At 37.7% G+C, this 23,025-nt stretch overlaps 2 pseudogenes; both read right to left on the bottom strand.

Moving 5' to 3' along the window:
* Positions 1–1,799: 1,799 nt before the first annotated feature.
* Positions 1,800–2,263, bottom strand: LOC114207566 (large ribosomal subunit protein uL23 pseudogene; annotated as a pseudogene).
* Positions 2,264–22,077: 19,814 nt separating this feature from the next.
* LOC114207396 (proteasome subunit beta type-6 pseudogene) lies at positions 22,078–22,794 on the bottom strand (annotated as a pseudogene).
* Positions 22,795–23,025: the final 231 nt, after the last annotated feature.

The following is a 23,025-nucleotide window of genomic DNA, read 5'->3' as shown; positions in this document are numbered from 1 at the left end:
TATTAAAATAAGCCTGACCTTATTTCCACTAGAGCTGAAGTTTGCAGCACTCTATGATCAGTAGGTTTGGTGCATCTGGGGGTTTGTGCTGGTCTTCTGGGGGAGGGGCCTACTGCTCTTATCAGGCTGACTTGCCCTAGTAAAGATGCACCTTGCAGGGAGCAGTGAGGTGGGGGTTAGTTAAATGGCTCCAGCCTCCACTGAGGGGCACAGTATTGAACACTGAAGTCTGTCAGTGCTGATGGGTGGGGCAGGGGGAATTGTATCACACTGTTATCTTGTCCCCAGACAGGACAGTTTAAGCCTGAAGCTGTTCAGGAAGCCCTCACAGAAGAGCATACAATCTCCCCTTCTTGTGTCCCTGACTTCCATCAGAACCCTGCTTTCACACTGTGTCTGTGCCATCTGCCTGCCTGGTGGTGCAAAGCTCCTGTGTTTTTCCTCAGGTGCACAGCTGGGTTTCAAAAACTCCAAATTTTAGGGACCTAGAGTGGTGTAGACCCATGCTGATCTTCTGGGGGAGGTTTCCCCATGCTGTTGCTGGTGCAGGTTTGTCCCAGATAAGCAATCGCATGACCATGCAGGGCCTGGGAGCTTATGGTAAAACACAGCCAAAAGCTGGCTTCCAGGTTAGTTTCCTTCAGCAGGTGCCTCTGCTGCTATGCTAATTAATGTGGTCACTAAATTGTGCCCACCTGTCTCTTGATCCCTGAGAGGCAGTGCCACCTCTCCCAAATGCACTTTAAGAAGAGGAATTTTTCTCCTGGTGCATGAGAGAGATCCCATGAGATCCTCAGACCATGCTTTCTGATTTGGGCCTCTGCCCTCCTTCCCCACATAAGAACCACTAAGCCCACCACACATGACCCGGGTGATGGCCTGAACTTCTAAAACTTCAGAATTTGAGCTCCCCTGCTTGTAAAAACTTGTGATAATCAACCTCTCTCCTTTTCCCAGGCAATGGTTTCAAGGAAGAGTTTTTCTTGTGCAATCTGTTGCATGCTGCTTTCTCTCTTTATCTCTCTTTCTCTCTGTCTCCTCTCTCCATGATCAGAGATCCTTCCCCCAGCAGCACCTGCAATTTTTTCTCCCCAAAATCAACTCCCTGCTGCTTCTACCTTCCACAATTTGGCCTTTTCTCTCCCTTTATATGTACAGATTGTTCTCAGGCCTCTGATCAATTTCTTGGGTGTTCAGAATGATTTGATAATTATCTAGCTCTTTTCAAGGGACAAGGCAAGCATAGGATCCCCCTACCACTCCAACATCTTAGCTCCCATCCTTTCACTTTAAATCTGAATGTATCTTTCAGCCTGAAGTAAATCTCTTGTAGGCAGCATAGGATATGGATTGATCTTGCTTTTTCATCCATTCAGTCACCCTATGGGTTTACATTGGAGCATTTAGTCCATATACATTCAAATTAATTATTGATAGGTATGTACTTATTGCCATTTTGTTACTTCCTTCAGGACTGTTTTTGTAGTTCTTCTCTATTCCTTCCTGCTTTAGCTTTCTTCCTTTGTGGTTTGCTGGTTTTCTTTAGTGATATGTTTGGATTCTCTCTCTCTCTCTTTTTTCATATCTCTAACAGATTTTTAATTTGTGGTTACCATTAGGTTGATATATAACATCCTATGAATATAGCATTTTATATTAAATTGATGGTTGCTTAAGTTTGAACCCATTCTAAAAGCACTAATTTTTTACTTCCCCTCATGTTTTATGTATATGATGTGACACTACATTTTCTTTTTGGTGAAAAAATTTATATTTAGATTTAGCCAGCTGGACTCAGTTTAGATTATTCCAATTTTGTTGGCAACATCCAAAGCATCATAGTCAGGAGCCAATCGAACATATGCCTTCTTCTTTCCATCAGGCCTGACCAAGCTGTTGACCTTGGCCACATCAATGTCGTAGAGCTTCTTCACAGCCTGTTTGATCTGGTGCTTATTGGCCTTGGCATCCACAATGAACACAAGTGTGTTGTCTTCTGTTTTCTTCATGGCTGACTCAGTAGTCAGGGGGAACTTGATGATGGCATAGTGATCAAGCTTGTTTCTCCTGGGGGTGCCCTTTCGAGGATATTTGGGCTGCCTCCGCAGACGCAGTGTCTTGGATCGTCGGAATGTAGGTGACATGCGGATCTTTTTTTTGTGACTGCAGATGCCTTCAGCACTGCTTTCTTGGCCTTCAAAGCCTTTGCTTTGGCTTTGGCTTTGGGAGGGGCAGAGGCTTCCTTCTTAGCCTTCAGTGCCATCTTCAAAAAAGACTGCATTCTTTTATTTTATGAATCATATGACAAATTTTTACATAAAATTGATTTTACTGCTTTGTGCTTTAACCTCCATATTGGTTGTATAAGTGTCTTATCTACTGCCTTTATTATGTTTGTATTTACCTATGATTTTTTTTCTTTTCTATTTTTCTTACTCTTCATATGGCCTTTTCTTTCTAGTCAAGGATTTGCTTTAACATTTCTTGTAAAGCTGGTTTAGTGGTGATGAATTTATTTAACTTCTGTTTGTTTGAGAAACCCTTTATTTCTTCTTCTATTCTGAATGACAGCCTGTTGGATAGAGTATTCTTGCCTGTACGTTTTCTCCTGTCAGTATTTAAATATATCATACCACTCTCAAGGTTTGCAAAGTTTCTGCTGAAAAATCAGCTGATAGATTTATGGGATTTTCCTTGTATATAACTGTTTTTTTTTCTCTTGTTCCTTTTAAAATTCTCTCTTATCCCTGCTTTTTACAATTTTAATCATTCTGTGCCTTGGTGTGGACCACTGTGGGTTGATTTTTTGGGGGACTGTCTGCGTTTCTGGATCTGGATTTCTGTTTCCCTCCCCAGATTCAGGAATTTTTCAGCTATTAGTTCTTCAAGTACATTTTCTGCCCTTTTATCTCTTTTCTCTCCTTTTGGGATTTCTATAATGCAGATATTGTTAAGCTTGATGATTTCACTGAGCTTTCTTACCCTGTGCTCATTTTTATTATTTTTTTTTCTGCTTCCTCTGGACTACTTTTCCCTCTAGTGTATTTTTTAATTTTAAGTATTGAGTTCTTCACCTCTGATTGGTTCCTTTTTATATTTTCTTTTTGTTTAAAGTTTCACTGAGATCCTCCACTCTTTTCTGAAATCCAGTATCTTTGGGATCATTACCTTGAATTCTCTGTCAAGCTTCACTGACATCCTCCACTCTTTTCTGAAATCCAGTATCTTTATGATCATTACCTTGAATTCTCTGTCAAGCATATTGCTTATCTCCATTTCATTTAGCTGTTTTGCTCTGATTTTGTTCTGGTGTTTCATTTGGGATATATTTTTGTTTCCTAGTTTTGTCTAAATCCCTGTGTTTGTTTCTATGTATTAGGAAAGTCAACTGTATCTCTTGACTTTGAAAGTAGTGATGTTATGAAGAAAATGTCCTGTAGTGCCCTGTAGTGCAAAGTCCCCTTTTCACCAGAACAAAGCCCTTCAAGGATGTCTCTAATGTGTGTTGTATGCACCCTACTGTTGTGGTCGAGCCATGTTTGCTTTCAGTTCAGTCAGCTACAATGACCCCCTTTAGTTAGCAGTTTTGATCCCTGTCCAGTTGAGGACCAGTCCGGGGCTGCTTTTAGCTTGTAATTGGATCAGACTCTGTTTGCCAGGCAGGGCTGTGGTCACACTGAACTGCAGGTTGTTCTTCCTGCATTTTCCCCTGAGAGACTTTTTTTGGTACCTATATTCAGACCAGATTTTTGTCCCCAGTTTGACTGTGGGGATTGCAATGACCTCAAACTACAGGGCTCTCTCCTTAAGCTTCCCCTCTGAGGTTTCCTTGGTGGCCTAGCAATCAGATCAGGGCTAGCAATCAGATCAGATGTTTGCTCCAGCCCATTGTTGAGGCTGCAATAGAACTAGTGTGTGTGGTTACATTCCCCTATCCTTAAGACAAGAGTCACTTTGGAATGGTGCTGGTCACTGTTGGGTCCTCTTCCAGAATGAGACACAATAAGCACCACTTTGTAGGGACTCCTGCCAAGGGGGATGGGTTGGATAGGGTAAGTCTGCAGGACGATGCTGGGGTAGGGGGTATGATCTTAGCAGCTAGGTACCTTTCCCTACCAGGGCTGATTGCAAGATGAGACCTGGCTAGAGCCACTTTGTAGGGACTCTAGCTGAATTTGGGGGTTAAATGGGGAAGATCTACAGGAGAACACAGGAGTGGGGTGTGCAGTGTTACAAGCTTTGTGGGGAGTGTTTGCACTGGTTCCTGCAGATGTCTGGGCATCTATGCTGGAGGTATAGGGGAAAATGGTGCCTGCCACCTCTTTTGTTCTTGAAGAAGTTTCTTAGTATTCTTGCCCCTCTAGTGCGTGTTCTGAAATTAATAAATAAGTTTCCTTCCCCTATGCCTCAGGCACATTTCAAATTGCTGCTTCTATGCTGTATCTCAGTAGGGTTGCTTTTTATGCTGTTTCTCTACAGGCAGTGACTCAGATTCCTATTGTCTTCAGGCTTTCCTAGAGCTGAGCCAGCTTATTTTTAAAGTATCCAGGGTTAAGCCCCACTGATTGTAAAAACTTCTGACCTTAAACCCCACTGGTTTTAAAAGTCAAATGTTTTGGGAACTCATACTCCCAGTGAAGGTTTCTCATGTCTGGAGTGCCTGATGTGGGGTCTGTTCATCTCCCCTTTTTGTGCTTGTAGTGTCCCTCTCATTTGTGGTTAGACTTACTGTGAGTTTTGTTCTCGATCAGGTCTCTGTCTCTCTTACCATTTTCTATGTGGCCTCCTCTCTCTGATTAACAGTGGAGAGTCTGTTCTGCCAGTCTTCAGGTCATTTTCTGGGTTGATTGCACTAATGTGGCTGTTATCTAGGTGTATCAGTGGGACAAAGTTAGCTTAGGTTCCTCCTACTCTGCCATATCCCCAGGCTTCTCCTGAAAAGTTCTTTATACTTCACTTACTGAGGTAAAAAACTGATGTAATGTTTAGAGAATTTGTTTCCCATTCTATTTTTTTCTTTTTACTTAGATATAATTGGCCTATAAAATTATAATAGTTTCAGATATACAACATAATGATTCAGTATTTGGATATATTGAGAAATGATCATCGCAATAAATCTAGTTAACATCCATCACCATATATAATACGAAATTTTTTCTTAAGATGAAAATTTTTAGGGTCTACTCTATTAGCACTGTCAAATATACTATACAATATAATGAACTATGGTCACCATGATGTACATTACATCATGATGACTTAATTGTTTATAACTTGATGTTTGTAATTGTTAACTGTTTTCACCTACTTCATCCATTCCCCAGGCTCCACATATTTACAACGAATCTGTCCTCTGTATCCATCCTCTTGTTGTTGTTGTTGTTGTTTAATTTTCCACATATAAGTGAAATCATACAGTGTTTGTCTCTCTCTGACTTACTTCACTTAGAAATAATTCCTTCAAGTTTCATACACAGTACAAGATTTTCTTCTTTAATGGCTGAATTACACTGTAGCATGTGTGTGTGTGAGAGATTTTACTTTCTTTGAATATAATCAACACACAATGTTATATCAGTTTCAGATGTACAACATAGTGATTTAACAACTTTTTACATTATGCTATGTTCACCACTAGCGTAGCTACCATCTGTTGCTATACATCACTACTACAGTATACTTGACTGTATTCCTTATGCTGTGCCTTATATTCCTGTGACTATTCCTGTGTTATTCCATAACTTTTGGAGTCAAATCCAAAAAAAAAAAAAACTCACTAAGACTAATGTCAAGGAGTTTATTGTCTATATTTTCTTCTAAAAGTTTTATGGTTTAGTGTCTTACATTTAAATCTTTAATCATTTTTGAGTTGTTTGTATATGGTGTAAGATAGTGGTCCAGTTTCACTCTTCTGCATGTGACTCTGGTATTCCCAACACCATTTATTGAAGACACTGCCATTTCCTCATTTAATATTCATGGCTCCTTTGTCATAACTAAATTGGCTGTATGTGTCTGGGTTTATTTCTGATCTCTCTGTCCTGCTCCATTGATCTTGTTGTCTGTTTTGGGGCCATAGAACCATACTATTATGACTACTGTAATTTTATAGTATAGTCTGAAATCAGGTAGCATGAGACTTGCAGCTTTATTCCTTTTTCTAAAGATTACTTTTTAATTTTTCAGGATCTTTTATAGTTTCATACAAATATTAAGATTGTTAGTTCTATTTCTGTGAAAAATACCATTGAAAATTTTTTTTAAGATTTTATTTATTTATTTGACAGAGAGAGAGACAGCGATAGAGGGAACACAAGCAGGGGGAGTGGGAGAGTTCGAGAATCAGGCTTCCCGTGGAGCAGGGAGCCCGATGTGGGGCTCGATCCCAGGACCCTGGGATCATGACCTGAGCCGAAGGCAGACGCTTAACAACTGAGCCACCCAGGCGCCCCAACATTGGAATTTTTATAAGGATTGTGTTAAATCTGTAGATTGCTTTGGGTAACGTGGACAAATTAACAATAATAATTCTTCCAATCCATTAGCATGGAATATCTATTTATAATTTGTCTTTTTCAATTTCTGTCATCAATGTCTTATAGTTTTCCAAATCCACGTCTTTCACTTCCTTAGTTAAATTTATACCTGAATATTTTATTATTTTTGATGCAACTGTAAGTGGAATTGTTTTCTTCATTTTTGTTTCTGCTACTTCATTATTATTGTGTAGAAACACAAGTTTTTGTGTATGGATTTTGTATCCTGCAACCTTATTGAATGCTTTTTGTTAGTTCTAGCAGATTTTGGTGGAGTTAATGTTTTTAATGTATTATATCATTTTATCTGCAAGTAGATACCATTTTACTTCTTCCTTTCCAATTTGGGGGACTTTTTTATTTGGATGAATATTTAATTGATTTATAATTAGCATACAGTGTTATATTAACTTCTAATGTACAACATAATGTTTCTGCAATTCTATACATTACTCAGTGCTCATCATGACAAGTGTACTGACCATCTGTCTCCGAATATTTTTACTATCTTATTGACTATATTTCTTATGGTGCAATTTTATCTCTGTGATTTATTTATTTTGTAAATGGAAGTTTGTACCTCTTAATCCCCCTTCTCTTTGATTTGGATGACTTTTATTTCCTGTTCATACCTAAATGCTCTGGCTAGGACTTCCGATGCTGTGTTGAATAAAAATGATGAGAATGGTCATTCTTGTCTTATACCTAATCTTAGAGGGAAAATGTCCAGTTTTTCACCATTGGGTATGATATTAGTTGTGGGTTTTGTCTTATATGGCCTTACTTATGTTGAGGTACACTCTCTCTATACCCAGAGTGTTGAGTTATTGTAAGGGAATGTTGAATTTTTTCACATGTGTTTTCTGCATCTATTGAGATGATTTTTATCTTCTGTTTCATTAATGTGATGTATAATATTGATTTGCAGGTGTTGAACCATCCTTGCATCCCTGGAATAAATCCCCTTTGGTCATGTTGTATGATCCTTTCAATATATTGTTGATTTCAGTTTTGCTAATATTTTGTTGAGGACTTTTTATCTATATTTATCAGAGATATTGGCCTGTAATTTTCTTTTCTTGTGGTATCTTTGTGTGGTTTTAGTATCAGGTTATGTTGGCCTTATAAAATGAGTTCAGTAATGTTACTTCTTCTTCTGTATGTTTGGAAGAGTTTGAGAAAGATTGATATTAGTTCTTCTTTAAATGTTTGGTAAAATTCTCCAGGGAAGACCTCTGATCCTGAACTTTTGTTCTTTGGGAGGTTTTTGATTACTCATTCAATTTCCTTACTAGTAATGAGTCTGCTCAGATATTTTATTTCTTTCTGATTCAGTCTTGTAATGTTGTATGTTGCTAGGATTTATCAATTTCTTCTTCATAGTAGTCTCTTAAAATCCGTTGCATTTGTATTGTAACAGTGTGCTGTCTTTTTTCATTTCTGATTTTATTTATTTGACATTTTTCTATGTTTTTCTTGGTGAGTCTAGTTATAGGTTTATCAGTTTTGTTTATCTTTTCAAAACACTAGCTCTTACTGTCACTGATTTTTTTTATTATCTTATTAGTCTCTATTTCATTTATTTCTGCTTTGATCATTGTTATTGCCTTCATTCTAGTAAATTTGGGCTTTAGTTGTTCTTTTTTAATTTCAGTTCAATTTAGTTAATGTACAGTGTATTATTAATTTTAGGGATAGAATTTAAAATGATTCATCAGTTGCATATAACACCCAGTGCTCATGATATCAAGTGCCTTCCTTAATGCCTATCACCCAGTTACCCCATCCTCCCACCCACCTCCCCTCCAGAAACCTTCAGTTTGTTTCCTATAGTTAAGAGTCTTTTATGTTTTGCCTCACTCTCTGTTTTTATCTTCTTTTATTCTCCCTTCCCTTCCCCTATGTTCATCTGTTTTGTTTCTTAAATTCCACATATGAGTGAAATCATATGGTATTTGTCTTTCTCTGACTGACTTATTTCACTCAGCCTAATACCCTCTAGTTCCATCCACAACACTGTAAATGGCAAGATTTCTTTTTTTTTTTTTTTGATGGCTGAGCAACCCGTTCTTTATCCATTCATCTGTTGATGGACATCTGGGGTCTTTCCATATTTTGTATATTATTTTTAATTTGTCACGTTATATTTTAATTTTTCTACTGATTTCTTCTTTGTAACATTGGTTATCTAGTAGCATGTTTTTAAATCTCCACATAATGTAAATTTTCCACTTGTTTTCTTGTATTTTATTTATAATATGATTATGGTCAGAAAAGATGCTTAATATGATTTCAATCTCGGGGCGCCTGGGTGGCTCAGTCGTTAAGTGGCTGCCTTTGGCCCAGGTCATGATCCCAGGGTCCTGGGATCGAGCCCCGCTTTGGGCTTCCTGCTCCACGGGGAAGCCTGCTTCTCCCTCTCCCACTCCCCCTGCTTGTGTTCCCTCTCTCACTGTCTCTCTCTCTCTCTGTCAAATAAATAAATAAAATCTTTAAAATATATGATTTCAATCTTTTTAATTTTTTAAGACTGTTAAAGTCTTAAAAGTCTTAAGTCATAAGACTTAACATATGATTTATCCTGGAATATTTTTCATGTGCAAATGAAAATAATATATATTTTGTTGCTTTTGTTTACAATGGTTTATATATATCTGTTAAGTTTATTTGGTATAATGTGTTGTTTAAGATTGATGTTTCCTTATTGATTTTTTCTTATGATCAATTTTTTTCTTTGTATATATTTTTTACTGACAAAAGTAATACAAATTTATTATAACAATTAAAATAATCAAAATATGTAAAAAGATTAATAATACCCTATGCTCGTTCCTGTATGTCTAACTTATTCACACATCCATCCCTAGTCTTGTGTTCATTTTTTCTTTTACACAATCTCCTTGTACATACAAGTACATGTAAGCAGATAGATAATTTTTTGACTAAACTAAAATCATAAATATGCAGTACTTTATAACTTACTCCTATAGTTGACAATATCCAGGTTATCCCTATAAGTCAGTTGATATATATCTAATGCTATCGCTTTTAGTTCCAACTTATTTATGAAAGCACACACATAATTTTACACTCCAAGATGCCATATATTCTGGATTTGCCTTACATCAGTTATTTTTAAATTTTTTTTTGTCTTCCCACTCCCCATTTCTTCCCTCATTCATTTCTACTTCTTTTCTTTTCTCCAGATAACATTTAACAACATCCTACTATGTATCATTCTTTATTTTTCTCTAAGATTCACTTTATCATATCAAACCTTGAAATACACACACACACATACACACACGGGGGAGAGAAGTGTGGCAGAGAGCAGAAGAAAGAGTGATGTTTTGTTAGTTTTATTTAAAGGCAGGAAAATAATACATACTTCTCTGCAGCTAAGTTAGCAATAGATGTTACAGTTTTTCCTCTGCCATTATAATGGATGCATAATACTTCACATACTTTGACTTACATTTCCCTGACTACTAGTGAATTTGAATATATTTGGAATATACTTTGTCCACTTTGGTTTGATCATTTGAGAATCATGCCTTTGTAGCCTCTATTTTTCTCATCAGTTATTTATTTGCCAGTTTATAACTTTCTTTATTATAGATGTTATATTATTATAGATATTATAGATATTAATTTTCATTTTTCTTCTTTGTTGTATTTTCCCCAACTCTCATATATCTATTGCTTTTTATGTGTTTGTTTTTTGCAATGCAAAAATTTAAAAATCTTTATATGGCCAAATATATGTAGTAATTCCTTTTTTTTTTGTTCTTGGCTTTCTACATTGGTGAAAATTATCTTCTCCATAAGGTAGTTTCAACAGGGGATAAAAAAAAAAGGTAATCCTATAGTAAATAATAAGCTTTCATCAAGTCCCAAACTCTGAGCATTGTGATAATCAAGGTTCTAGTGCCCTAAAATGTGTTAGCAAAAATTTCCTGATCTCCCTCAAAATACCTAAATAAGTTGAAAATGGAGAGCATCATAAATGTTGTATAGTGTAGTTATTACTTCCTACAGTTTTGGAGTCAGACAGCTTTGATTTTAATTCTTACTCTATCACTTAGTTGCAGAATACCTCTGCATAACTTTCTTAATCCCTTGGAATATCCTTTTCCTCAAGTGTAAAAAGGGACATTAATAAGACCTTCCTTATAGGAAAATGAAGCATGTAAATTGCTTAGTAATATATCTAGGTTTGTATTATACATATTCATAGAGCCTTACTCATATGAAGAGTTCTCCATTAATGTGTATAGATTTTTAATTTTCTTTGAACAATATGAACACAAGGTAAAAGAAACCAATTCAGTATAAAATGTTAAGTCAAAAAATAAATCGATATGTTAAGTATCACCCTCTTATCAATAGAAACAGTCAACTGATAGCTTATTTTATTTTCCAGAAGATATTTTCATTTATGGAGCACCCAGAAATTATATGGTATTATACACAATAATAGCATTTGATTAAATATCTTATATTGTCATTTACTACAGTTAATTAGGAGTCAAGTGAAGGCAAATCAAATAACCAGAAAAAACAAAGAAGGGGGCTGCAAAATTATTCATTGTTTCTATTCAATGAAAGAAGATGTTTGTAAAACTGGAATCCACCTCAGATTACTTACTCTGTACAAAATTAGCTAATACACAAGTTGAAGTTAAATACATAAGAACTATATAACTGTTGGGACTCTATAATTTTCACCCTAAAACACATGTTTCATGATAAAGTAAAACAAATAAATCCTTTTCCTATTCTTGGGTTGTTTCTTCATCTCCAAAATGAGGAATTGAGCTAAATGAGCTATAAATTGAAGTTGGAGTGAATAGCACAGAAGCAAGTGTTTTGTGTTTTCTAATGGAGTTTAAGAGAGGTAGGCCATATATCTGCCCATAGTTAGGATGGAAGAGGAATAGAATACCCTTGATGAACACCCCTCTAGTAGTAGAGGTGGCTAAACTACTAGAATACAAGACATAATAATGGCATCAAATGAAAATTATTATCTCATGAAATCTTTCTCAGGAAATGATAATGGAATTCTTAAGTACTACTATGACTTCTAGAGTTTAAAATACAATTTTAGAGTTGTATTTACAATATATACTTATGGGGGGCACCTGGATGGCACAGTTGGTTAAGCATCTGACTCTTGATTTTGGCTCAGGTCATGACCTCATGGTCATGAGATCAAGCCCCATGTCTGGCTCTATGCTTAGGGTGGAGTCTGCTTGAGATTCTCTCTCCTTATCCTTCTGCCCCTTCTGCTCATGCTCTCTCTCTATCTCTCTCTCTAAAAGAAATAAATAAATATTTAAAAGAAACAATATATACTTATGACATAAGGGGTCATTTTTTTTCCTGTCACTACCATTACTTGATTTGATCTATTTTTTCAAAAGCCACAATTGCTGCAATTTAAAGCAGTATCACCGCATTTGAAGATAAGATATTCAAGTACCAGTAAAATTGTCTAGGCAAACATACATGTGAATGTGAATCTGCATTTAGTTTGGTGGCTACTTCCATATCTCTAAATAATATATTTATATGATTACTTATCAATTTTACACATTTCCTACTGACATTTTTCCATAATGGGTGAATATTTTGTTCACATGCACCATCTCCTCTTCTCCTCTTTTCCTAAATATGGTTCTGTCTTTGTTTTTAGTTCCTTTATTATCTTTGTAACTTTAAATACTTTATTTGAAATTTTTTCTTAGTACTCATTACTCTTTTTTTTAAGATTTTATTTATTTGACAGAGAGAGAGACAGCAAGAGAGGTAACACAAGCAGGGAGAGTGGGAGAGGGAGAAGCAGGCTTCCCACGGAGCAGGGATCCTGATGCGGGGTTTGGTCCCAGGACCCTGGGATCATGACCTGAGCTGAAGGCAGAAGCTTAATGACTGAGGCACCCAGGCACCCCCTCTTATTACTCTTTAGTTCTCCTTTCCTATTACTTTTCTTTAGTTCTTTTATTTTATATTTTTCATTGAACTATGATTGAAATACAATATATATTAGTTTCAAATTTATCTCACACTTATTTGATAATTTTAACATTACAAAATGATTACCACTGCAAATCTTCTTTCCATCAATCTCCATACAAAATTATGACAATGATATTGACTATATTTGTTATGTTGTACATTACATCCCCATGACTTAATCATTTTAAAACTGGAAGTTTGTAGGTCCCTTTTACCTATGTCACGCATCCCTCTACCCCCTCCCTTCTGGCAGTTATCAGTTTGCTCTCTGCACCTATGAGCTTACTTCTATTCTTGTTTTATTAGTTTGTTTTATTTTTTTTAGATTTCACATATAAGTAGAAATCTTATGTCATATGTCATTCAGTCTCTGTCTGATTTATTTCACTTAACATAATGCCTTCTATGTCCATACATGTTGTTGAAATTAGCAAGATTTCACTCTTTTCTATGGCTGAGTAATATTCCACTGTGTTTGTGTGTGTGTGTGTGTGTGTGTGTGTGTGTGTGAGAGAGAGAGAGAGAGGAGATCTTCTTTATCCATTTATTATTAATGGAAACTTAGGTTCCTTCCATATCTTTGTTATAGTAAATAAAACTGAAACAAACATAGGTATATGTCTATCTTTTTGAATTAGTGTTTTACATTCTTTGGATAAATAGTGAGAAGTGGAATTGCTGGATCACATGGTAATTCAATCTTTAATTTTTTGAAGAACCTCCATACTGTTTTCCATAGTGGCTACACTAATTTACATTTTGACCAACAGTGCACAAGGGTCCCCTTTCCTCCATATCCTCCCCAACACTCTTTTTTTGATAATAACCATTCTGATGGGTGTGAGTTGGTGTCTCATTAGAGTTTTGATTTGCATTTCCCTGAAGATTAGTGATATTGAGCATGTTTCCATCTGCCTGTTGGCCATCTGTATGACTTCTTTGGAAGAATGCCTATTCAGGTGCTATACCATTTTTAATGTTTTTTTTTTATTGACTTGTACAAGTTTATTATATCTTTTTTATATCAACCCTGTATCGGATGTACCATTTGCAAATATCTTCTCCTATTCAGTATGTTGCCTATTTCTTTTGTTGATGGTTTCCTTCATTGTACAAAATATTTTAGTTTGCTGTCCTTTCGTTTGTTTATGTTTGCTTTTATTGTCTTTGCTTGAGGGAATACATCCAATAAAACATTGCTACGATCAATGTGAAAGAGCTTAGTGCCTATGTTTTCATCTTGAAGTTCTACGGTTTCAGGCCTTATATTTAAGCATTTAATCAACTTTGAGTTTATTTTTGTATTCACTGAAAGAAGGTGGTCCACTTTTACAACACTAATAAAAAGTCTGTTTTTTTCCTCCACTGTATGTTCTTGCCTCCTTTGTTGTAGATAAATTGATCATAGAAGAGTAGGTTTATTTCTGGGCTATCTATTCTGTTCTATTGACCTATGTATTCTTTTTGTTCAGGTACCACATAGTTTTGATTAGTATAGTTTTGTAGTATGCTTTAAAATCAGGTAGCATATGATACCTCCAGATTTATTCTTTCTCAAGATTGCTATGGCTATTTGGTATCTATTGTAATTCCCTTCAAATTTTAGGATTATTTGTTGTAGTTCTGTAAAAAATGCCATTAGTATTTTATAGGGATTGCCTTGAATCTTTAGATTGCTTTGGGTAGAATGGATATTTTAATGAAATTAATTCTTCCAGTCCATGAACACAAAATATCTTTTCATTTATTTGTGTTGTCTTTAATTACTTTTATCAATGTCATAGTTTTCCAAGTCTAAGTGTTTCACTTCCTTGGTTAAACCTATTCCTGAGTATTTTTTTTATTTTAACGTAACTGTAAAAGGGATTATTTTCTTAGGTTCTCTTTCTCATAATTAATTAATGTGTATAGAAATACAACATATTTCTGTATATTAGTTTTGTATCCTGTAACTTTACAAAGTTCATTAATAGTTTTTAAATATTTTTGGTAGAATCTTTAGAGTTTTCTATATATAATATTATGTAATTTGCAAATAGTGACAATTTTACTTCTTCTTTTTCAATTTGGATACCTTTTATTATTTTTTTCTTTCCTAATTCCTTCAGCTAGGACTCTTATGCTATGTTGAATAAAAGTGTTGAGAGTGGGCATCTTTTCCTTGTTTCTGATCTTAGAGGAAAAGCTTTCAGCTTTTTACTACTGAGTATGTTAGCTGTGGGTTGTCTTATATGGCCTTTATTATGTTGAAGTACATTCCTTCTACAGCCACTTTGTTGTGAGTTTTTGTCATATATTGATGTTGAATTTTGTCACATATTTTTTCTACACCTATTGAAATGATCACATTTTTTTCTTCTTGACACTTGACAAAATGTTTATTGAATTTATACATCACAATGGGGTGTCTCTTTTTTTTGGATTTTTTAAATTTTTATTGTTATGTTAATCACCATATATTACATCATTAGTTTTTGATGTAGTGTTCCATGATTCATTGTTTGTTCATAACACCCAGTGCTCCATGCAGAATGTGCCCTCTTTAATACCCATCACCAGGCTAACCCATCCCCCTACCCTCCTCCCCTCTAGAACCCTCAGTTTGTTTTTCAGAGTCCATCATCTCTCATGGTTCCTCTCCCCCTCTGACTTACTCCCCTTCATTCTTCCTCTCCTGTTATCTTCTTCTTTTTCTTTTTTCTTAAAATATGTTCCGTTATTTGTTTCAGAAGTACAGATTTGTGATTCAACAGTCTTACACAATTCACAGTGCTCACCATAGCACATACCCTCCCCAATGTCTATCACCCAGCCACCCCATCCCTCCCACCCCCAACCACTCCAATAACACTCACTTTGTTTCCTGAGATTAAGAATTCCTCATATCAGTGAGGTAATATGATACATGTCTTTCTCTGATTGACTTATTTCACTCAGCATAACACCCTCCAGTTCCATCCACGTCATTGCAAATGGCAAGATCTCATTCCTTTTGATGGCTGCATAATATTCCATTGTGAATATATACCACTTCTTCTTTATCCATTCGTCTGTCGATGGACATCTTGGCTCTTTCCACAGTTTGGCTATTGTGGACATTGCTGCTATAAACATTGGGGTGCACGTACCCCTTCGGGTCCCTACATTTGTATCTTTGTGGTAAATACCCAGTAGTGCAATTGCTGGATCGAATGGTAGCTCTAATTTCAACTGTTTGAGGAACCTCCATACTGTTTTCCAGAGTGGTTGCACCAGCTTGCATTCCCACCAACAGTGTAGGAGGGTTCCCCTTTCTCCACATCCCCGCCAACATCTGTCGTTCCCTGACTTGTTAATTTTAGCCATTCTGATGGGTGTGAGGTGGTATCTCATTGAGGTTTTGATTTGGATTTCCCTGATGCCGAGCGATGTTGAGCACTTTTTCATGTGTCTGTTGGCCATTTGGATGTCTTCTTTGGAAAAATGTCTGTTCATGTCTTCTGCCCATTTCTTGATTGGATTATTTGTTTTTTGGGTGTTGAGTTTGATAAGTTCTTTATAGATTTTGGACACTAGCCCTTTATCTGATAAGTCATTTGCAAATATTTTCTCCCATTCTGTCTGTTGTCTTTTGGTTTTGTGGACTGTTTCTTTTGCTGTGCAAAAGTTTTTTATCTTGATGAAATCCCAATAGTTCATTTTTGCCCTGGCTTCCCGTGCCTTTGGCGATGTGTCTAGGAAGAAGTTGCTGTGGCTGAGGTCGAAGAGGTTGCTACCTGTGTTCTCCTTTAGGATTTTGATGGACTCCTGTCTCACGTTTAGGTCTTTCAACCATTTGGAATCTATTTTTGTGTGTGGTGTAAGGAAAGGGTCCAGTTTCATTCTTCTGCATGTGGCTGTCCAATTTTCCCAACACCATTTGTTGAAGAGACAGTCTTTTTTCTATTGGACATTCTTTCCTGCTTTGTCAAAGATAAGTTGACCATAGAGTTGAGGGTCAATTTCTGGGCTCTCGGTTCTGTTCCATTGATCTATGTGTCTGTTTTTGTGCCAGTACCATACTGTCTTGATGATGACAGCTTTGTAATAGAGCTGGATGTCCGGAATTGTGATGCCGCCAGCTTTGCTTTTCTTTTTCAATATTCCTCTGGCTATTCAGGGTCTCTTCTGGTTCCATACAAATTTTAGGATTATTTGTTCCATTTCTTTGAAAAAAGTGGATGGTATTTTGATGGGGATTGCACTGAATGTGTAGATTGCTCTAGGTAGCATTGACATCTTCACAATGTTGGTTCTCCCAATCCATGAGCATGGAACGTTTTTCCATTTCTTTGTGTCTTCTTCAATTTCTTTCATGAGTATTTTATAGTTTTCTGAGTACAGATCCTTTGCATCTTTGGTTAAATTTATTCCTAGGTATCTAATGGTTTTGGGTGCAATTGTAAATGAGATTGACTCCTTGATTTGTCTCTCTTCTGTCTTGTTGTTGGTGTATAGGAATGCCACTGATTTCTGTGCATTGATTTTATATCCTGCTACTTTACTGAATTCCTGTATGAGTTCTAGCAGTTTTGGGGTGGAGTCTTTTGGGTTTTCCACATACAGTATCATATCATCTGCAAAGAGTGAGAGTTTGACTTCCTCTTTGCCGATTTGGATGCCTTGGATTTCTTTTTGTTGTCTAATTGCTGTGGCTAGGACTTCTAATACTATGTTGAATAGCACTGGTGAGAGTGGACATCCCTGCCGCGTTCCTGACCTTAGGGGAAAAGCTCTCAGCCTTTCCCCATTGAGAATGATATTCGCTGTGGGTTTTTCATAGATGGCTTTTATGATATTGAGGTACGTACCCTCTATCCCTATACTCTGAAGAGTTTTGATCAAGAAAGGATGCTGTACTTTGTCAAATGCTTTTTCTGAATCTATTGAGAGGATCATATGATTCTTGTTCTTTCTTTTGTTAATGTATTGTATCACATTGGTTGATTTGCGGATGTTGAACCAGCCTTGCAGCCCAGGGATAAATCCCACTTGGTCGTGGTGAATAATCCTTTTAATGTACTGTTGGATCTTATTGGCTAGTATTTTGGTGAGAATTTTTGCATCCATGTTCATCAAGGATATTGGTCTGTAATTCTCCTTTTTGATGGGGTCTTTGTCTGGTTTTGGGATCAAGGTAATGCTGGCCTCATAAAATGAGTTCGGAAGTTTTCCTTCCATTTCTATTTTTTGGAACAGTTTCAGGAGAATAGGTATTAATTCTTCTTGAAATGTCGATAGAATTCCCCTGGGAAGCCATCTGGCCCTGGGCTTTTGTTTCTTGGGAGATTTTTGATGACTGCTTCAATTTCCTTAGTGGTTATAGGTCTGTTCAGGTTTTCTATTTCTTCCTGGTTCAATTTTGGTAGTTGATACATCTCGAGGAATGCACCCATTTCTTCCAGGTTATCTAATTTGCTGGCATAGAGTTGCTCATAATATGTTCTTATAATTGTTTGTATTTCTTTGGTGTTGGTTGTGATCTCTCCTCTTTCATTCATGATTTTGTGGATTTGGGTCATTTCTCTTTTCTTTTTGATCAGTCTGGCCAGGAGTTTATCAATCTTGTTAATTCTTTCAAAGAACCAGCTCCTAGTTTCGTTGATCTGTTCTACTGTTCTTTTGGTTTCTAGTTCATTGATTTCTGCTCCGATCTTTATTATTTCTCTTCTCCTGCTGGGTTTAGGCTTTATTTGCTGTTCTTTCTCCAGCTCCTTTAGGTGTAGGGTTAGGTTGTGTATTTGAGACCTTTCTTGTTTCTTGAGAAAGGCTTGTATTGCTATATACTTTCCTCTCAGAACTGCCTTTGCTGTATCCCAAAGATTTTGAACAGTTGTGTTTTCATTTTCATTGGTTTCCATGAATTTTTTTAGTTCTTCTTTAATTTCCTGGTTGACCCATTCATTCTTAAGTAGGATGCTCTTTAGCCTCCATGTATTTGAGTTCTTTCCGACTTTCCTCTTGTGATTGAGTTCTAGTTTCAAAGCATTGTGGTCTGAAAATATGCAGGGAATGATCCCAATCTTTTGGCACCGGTTGAGACCTGATTTGTGACCTAGGATGTGATCAATTCTGGAGAATGTTCCATGGGCACTAGAGAAGAATGTGTATTCCGTTGCTTTGGGATGGAATGTTCTGAATATGTCTGTGAAGTCCATTTGGTCCAGTGTGTCTTTTAAAGTCTTTATTTCCTTGTTGATCTTTTGCTTAGATGATCTGTCCATTTCAGTCAGGGGGGTGTTAAAATCCCCCACTATTATTGTATTGTTGTCAATGTGTTTCTTTGCTTTTGTTATTAATTGCTTTATATAATTGGCTGTTCCCATGTTCAGAGCATAGATATTTACACTTGTTAGATCTTCTTGTTGGATAGACCCTTTAAGTAGGATATAGTGTCCTTCCTCATTTCTTATTACAGTCTTTGTTTTAAAATCTAGTTTGTCTGAAATAAGGATTGCCACCCCAGCTTTCTTTTGGTGTCCATTAGCATGGTAAATGGTTTTCCACCCCCTCACTTTCAATCTGGGGGTGTCTTTGGGTCTAAAATGAGTCTCTTGCAGACAGCATATTGATGGGTCTTGTTTTTTAATCCAATCTGATAGCCTGTGTCTTTTGATTGGGGCATTGAGCCCATTTACATTCAGGGTAACTATTGAAAGGTATGAATTTAGTGCCATTGTATTACCTGTAAGGTGACTGTTAACTGTCTGTTGTCTGTGTTCCTTTCTGATCTTTGCTGCTTTTAGGCTCTCTCTTTGCTTAGAGGACCCCTTTCAATATTTCTTGGAGGGCTGGTTTCGTGTTTGCAAATTCCTTTAGTTTTTGTTTGTTCTGGAAGCTTTTTATCTCTCCTTCTATTTTCAATGACAGCTTAGCTGGATATAGTATTCTTGGCTGCATATTTTTCTCGTTTAGTGCTCTGAAAATATCTTGCCAGTCCTTTCTGGCCTGCCAGGTCTCTGTGGATAGGTCTGTTGCCAATCTAATGTTTCTACCATTGTAGGTTACATATCTCTTCTCCCGAGCTGCTTTCAGGATTTTCTTTTTGTCTCTGAGACTCGTAAGTTTTACTATTAGATGTCAGGGTGTTGACCTATTATTATTGATTTTGAGAGGGGTTCTCTGTGCCTCCTGGATTTTGATGCCAGTTTCCTTCCTCACATTAGGGAAGTTCTCTGCTATTATTTGCTCCAATATACCTTCTGCCCCCCTCTCTCTCTCTTCTTCTTCTGGGATCCCAATTATTCTAATGTTGTTTCATCTTATCGTATCACTTATCTCTCGAATTCTGCCCTCGTGATCCTGTAGTTGTTTCTCTCTCTTTTTCTCAGCCTTTTATTTTGCATCATTTGGTCTTCTATATCACTGATTCTCTCTTCTGCCTCATTTATCCTAGCATTTAGTGCCCCCATTTTTGATTGCACTTCATCAATAGCCTTTTTGATTTCGACTTGGTTAGATTTTAGTTCTTTTATTTCTCCAGAAAGAGTTTCTCTAATAACTTCCACGCTTTTTTCAAGCCCAGCTAGTATCTTTAAAGTCATGATTCTGAACTCTAGGTCCGACATCGTACTAATGTCCGTATTGAGTAGGTCCCTGCCTGACGGTACTACCTCTTGTTCTTTTTGCTGAGGTGATATTTTTCGTCTTGTCATTTTGTCCAGAGGAGAATAGATGAATGAGAGAACAAAATGCTAACAGGTTAACAACGTCCCCAGCAAATATACTGTATACAAATCAGAAAAGACCTGAAACCAGGGGAAAAGAAAGGGAAAGAAAGAAAAAAGAAAGAGAAAAAAAAGAAAAAAAAAACAAAAACAGAACAATACAAAAAAAGCAGAATATGATCAAATATGATCAGGCTAATGCATAGATCAGTGCCACACACTAGATTTTGGGCATATTTTGGTCTGTTAGAAAAAAATGCCTCCTAAAATTTTAAAGGAAGAAAGACATATATGTACAAAATAAAGGTTGATACAATGAAGGGACGGAAGATGACTGTAAAGATGAAAATTATAAAAGATTTTATAAAAGGACTTGATAAGATAAGAAGTTGTTTGAAAAAAGAAAGAAAATTTAAGAAAAAAAAAAAAGAAAAAGGGAGAGAATGTGATCAGGCCGGAGACTAGAACAAAGCCATAAACTAGTGATTTAGGGTATATTTTGATCTGTTAGAAGAAACTGTATCTCAAAATTTTAAAGAGAGAACAACTTATATATATATGCCAAAAATAAGGGTAACTACTATGAAAGGATAAAATATGACTCTAAAAATGAAAAATAAAAAATTTGTTTTAAAAAGGATTGATAAGATGTTGGTTGAAAAAGGGAAAAAGAAAAATAAAAAAAAAACAGTTAACAAGAACTAACTTTGATGAACTAATGAATCGTGGTAAAAAAAAAAGCCATGAATTCTATGTGCAGTATTCCCCTAGCGCTGGAGTTCTCCCATTCTCCTTGATCGGTAAACGTGGTCTTGGCTGGCTGTTCGTGCTGATCTTCAGGGGGAGGGGCCTGTTGTTGTGGTTTCCAAATGTCTTTGCCGGAGGCTGAATTGCCCCGCCCTTGTTGGTCCGGGCTAAGCAAGCTGCTCGGGTTTGATCTCATGAGCTTTTGTTCCCTGCAAACTCTCGGTACAGACTTGGAGGACCAGGGCATAAATGGTGGCCTCCCAATCTCCACCCGGAGGAGCTGAGAACTCGGGGCCCCGCTCCTCAGTGCACCCCCAGAGAAAAGCAGTCACTCCCGTGTCCCCGGTCTCTGGCCGCACTCCGTGCTCACCCGGCCTGTGACCGAGTGTTTCTATCTCTGGCACCCGACCCCGTGTGGAGTCTCCAAACCCAGCAGATCCCTGCGGTGCGTTCCCCCCCCGCTCCTCCCCGGGAAGGAAAGGAAGTCTCCCCAGCTCTGCCACTTGTTGGGTCCCTGCTGGAGGAGCAGTGGCCCGACTGGACCGCGGATCACAGTTTATGGCAACCCCGAGCTGAGAGCCCACGCCTCGGCTCCGCCTCTGCAGCCAGCTTCCCTGCTCCGATACCTGGGAGCTCTGGCGCACTCAGGCACCCCCGGTCTTTCTGTGACCCCGAGGGTCCTGAGACCACACTGTCCCGGGAGGATTCCACCCCCTGCTTAGCCACTGCAGCGACGTCCCTCAGCCGAGCCAACTTTTAAAAGGTCCGATTTTGTGCTCCGCGGCTCTATCACTTGCCAGAAGCGGCCGGCGGAGGCCCCTCCCACGCCGTCTATCCTCCCGAATATCGCCGCGGATTCACTTCTCCACACGTCCTACCTTCCAGTAAGTGGTCGCTTCTCTGTTCAGAGAGTTGTTGCTACTCTCCTCTTCGATCTCCTGTTGAGTTCGTAGGTGTTCAGAATGGTTTGATCCCTATTCAGCTGAATTCCTGAGACCAGATGAAATTTAGGTCTCCTACTCCTCCCCCATCTTGCTGCGCCCCCACAATGGGGTGTCTCTTATTGTAACATAGAATTCCAGGAATCAAGGAGGTGATAAAGTGGCAACCGTGAGTTTGGGAAGACCTGCTACTCTTAGGAGACCTGTTGCTCTACCCTTGATTCTACAATGGCTGCCAGGCAGATCACTCCACCACTGGAGCTGACCCATCCCATGGCCAAAGCGAGAGCATTGACATGAATTGCCAACACTCTTCCTTGGTCATATCTTCCCAGTAGGTAGCATTGGCATGGCCACAGAGATAGGAGCTCCCAGAGCCCCCGGTGGCAAAGGACTGCCTTACCATCATACCCTCCATGAGCACTGAGTACACCTGTCCTCCTTCTTGGGGGTCCCAGCCCACAATGATGATTCCTACCATCAGGTCTTCTCAGTATCAGGAACACATCTCCTTAAAGAGGCTGGCTGCCTTTTGTACCAGCAGAGGCTCCTTCAGCTCAATACTGTGGAAATAAGCTGATAAGTGACAGCATCAGCTATGGCCTGGGTATCAGGTGCTGAGTCTGAGCAGCAGCAGAAAATACAGTCATAAATAAGTGGCAAATTGTCAGTCACACAATTGGCAATGTAGGACTTAGTTGTTGTTCTGGAGTCGCTCCCAGAACCACACCCCCATCAAATTGCTTGGCCATGACAGTGGTCCCTATGGAGACTTCCTGGCTTTCCCAGTGTGGGGTAATGGCCTCTGGACCACAGTCTGGTGTGGCCTGCTCCTCCAGTGGCTACTAGGGTGGTTGCCATCTTCGTCCTCTGGTATTGCCACTATTCATATACTTTTTAATACTTTGTTTTTTTTAATGTGGTGCATCATGTTGGTTGATTTGTATCTGTTGAACCATCATTGCATCTCTGGAATGAATCTCACTTGATAATGTATTATTCTATTAATGTTTAATCCAATTTGCTAATATGTTGTTGAGGATTTTTACATCTATATTCATCAGAGATATGGCCAGATACATATTTTTGTAG

This window comes from Eumetopias jubatus, unplaced genomic scaffold (assembly GCF_037043125.1).
Source record: "Eumetopias jubatus isolate StellerSeaLion01/CBP00866 unplaced genomic scaffold, mEumJub1_p1.0 scaffold_11, whole genome shotgun sequence".
NCBI lineage: Eukaryota > Metazoa > Chordata > Mammalia > Carnivora > Otariidae > Eumetopias > Eumetopias jubatus.
This window is presented reverse-complemented; position numbering and strand designations above follow the sequence as displayed.